This window comes from Equus caballus, chromosome 27 (genome assembly GCF_041296265.1).
Source record: "Equus caballus isolate H_3958 breed thoroughbred chromosome 27, TB-T2T, whole genome shotgun sequence".
NCBI lineage: Eukaryota > Metazoa > Chordata > Mammalia > Perissodactyla > Equidae > Equus > Equus caballus.
The window spans coordinates 37,265,888-37,268,605 of NC_091710.1; positions in this window are offsets into that span (position 1 = coordinate 37,265,888).

A 2,718-nucleotide genomic window follows, 5' to 3' on the forward strand; every position below is an offset into this window, starting at 1 on the left:
AGGTTCTTACTAAGCGTGGTGTGTGTGTGTGTGTATGTGTGTATTAATGCTATTATTATCTGTTATTGTTGCAATTATTTTCATGTTATTATTATTGTTTATTGTCAAGTTGTAGATACTGAAATGGAAAATTGTGTACGACAGCTTTATAGTACTATCTCAACCTGGAATTCCCACCTCTATACTTTCTAATATTCCCTTTTACTACAAGTTTATCAAGACTTGAACTGTTTATAATTCATCATTATAGATCCTTAACCTCTTGCAGACAATAGATTATCAATACATGCTTGATGCGTAAAAATGAATGAATGAATGAATACATAAACATAATATATAGCCCCTAAGAAATTAGAACATTTTCAGTTCAAATAAACAAAGCTTATGCATAAATGATACAGGAAATCGACCTGAAACTTGACATATCTTTCCAAATAGTTGGATGAAATGAGTTCCCTCTTGCTCTTTAACAGAGTGGTGAGTAGAAATTTTGCACATCTCTCACATTTTTTTTTCTTACTGTTTGTATGAGTGCTGAAATGGAACAATTAAACCTGAAGGCTTCCTTCTTCAAAATAAAATATAGATTCTTTGGGAAAATTTTAGCTTAATTTTGAGTGAGATTATGATATCATTTCTAAAAGACAGTTTTGATGATAAAAGAAAGATAACACCTGAGCAACTCAATATGTGATATTGGCAAAACGTTGCTACTATACAATGGAAAAGATCACAATATAAAAAGATACTTCTTTTGCTTCATAATATTAACACTATCACTGTTACTATCAATACTACCCATTCATAGACTCTACCCATCTCTAATTAGTCATTCTCACTAAAGTCTGGTCATATCTCAAGTTCCCACAATATCTGATACATAGTATATTAATGCTCGCCCATTAATTTCTTAAAATTCCCAAAACTGACTGTACAGATTTATTTTGAGGATTAAAAACAATCTATGTAGTTTATGGCACAGGGCGTAATAAATGGCAATAATTCAGTGAATAGTATAAGTTTATATAACCATCATTACCATCATCATAATCAAATTCTCTCCATTATTCTCAGGGTAAAATCCAATTTTTCAGCTTCTTCTGAATGCCTCCCAAGATTTAATGTAAACCTACATCTCATGCACGATTCAGACAACACTCTCTGCCAAAGCCAGTCATGGTGAGTTACTTTCAGTTCTCAAAAAGAGCCACATGTTCTCTCACCTCTGGACTCGTGAATGTGCTATTATTTCACCTTGAGTATATTCTTTTCCTTCTTCATTCAAAAGGAAAACCAAATAGAAGAAAAACTTTTCTCATATAGGAAACTTTCTTTACCCTCCAGAGCAGGGATCTCCACATAAAATGAGAATAAGAATAGATATGAACATGAGTGAGAGAGAACTTCCATTTCTGGAAGAATGATAGACTAAACACACTGACAGACTCTGCCACAGAAAATAATTTTAAAATGCCATTTAAAATATAGAAAAAGAGTAATTTAAAGTAAAATTCTGTTACAGTGGGAAGTTGATGAAGTAAGGAGGCACTTAATAGTTAATCCTGAATATGGAAGATGATCAACACAATTACACAAATGAGTTTCACCCAACATTTAAGGGACAAACAATTGTAATTTTAAATAAATACTTCCTGAATATACAAAGAGAGAAACATTCCCCATATCACTTTACAAGACTAATAAATTTGATTTGATGTCCACTTCTGAAAAGACAGTAAAAAGATGGAAAATGGCATGTCAATCATAACACAAACAAAGATGCAAACATATTAGTCAGTAGACTCAGCTATTCATAAAACATTAAGAAATCTATCCCAGAATAGAGAGGTTGATTTTAACATTAGAAAGAATGAAGTTCACCACATTAGACAAGTTAAAGATCCTTTAATCACCTCAAAGGTGAAGAAAAGCACCCATTCATGAAAAAAATCTTAACCTATGAACTGAGCTAAACTTGATAAATCTCCAACAAACAGTGTGCTTCACAGAGAAAAGAAGATAACATTTGCTCTAATATGAAGGAAAATACAAGGGCACCTGCTATACCCAATTTTATTTGACATTGTACTAAATGTTTTAGCAAGCTCAGTTAGGCAAGAAAAATAAGTACAGATTTGCAACAATTGAGAAGGAAGGAATATAGTTTTCATTATTTTCATATGATGATTATGTACTGCAACAATACAAAACGAAATCTCCAGATAAAATTTTACAATATCAGGTTTCTGAATACAACATCAATATATAGAAATAAATTGCATTTTATTCAGTAACAATAAAATCTATATAAACAAATATACTTATATATTTATATTTGTATTCCTATACTTATAAGAATAGCCAATGCAATCTTGAGAAAGAAGAATAGAGCTGGAGGCATCACGCTCCCTAATTTCAAACTATATTACATAGTCATTAAAACAGTATAGTACTGGCATAAAAACAGACACCTAAATCAATGGAACAGAATAGAGAATCCAGAAATAAACCCACACATATATGGTCAATTAATCTATCACAAAAGAGCCAAAATATACAATGGGGAAGGATAGTCTCCTTAATAAATGGTGCTGGGAAAATTGGACAGCCAAGTGCAGAAGAATGAAACTGGACCACTATCTTGCATCATATACAAAAATCAACTCAAAATGGATTAAAGGCTTGAATATAACACCAGAAACCATAAAATTCCTAGGA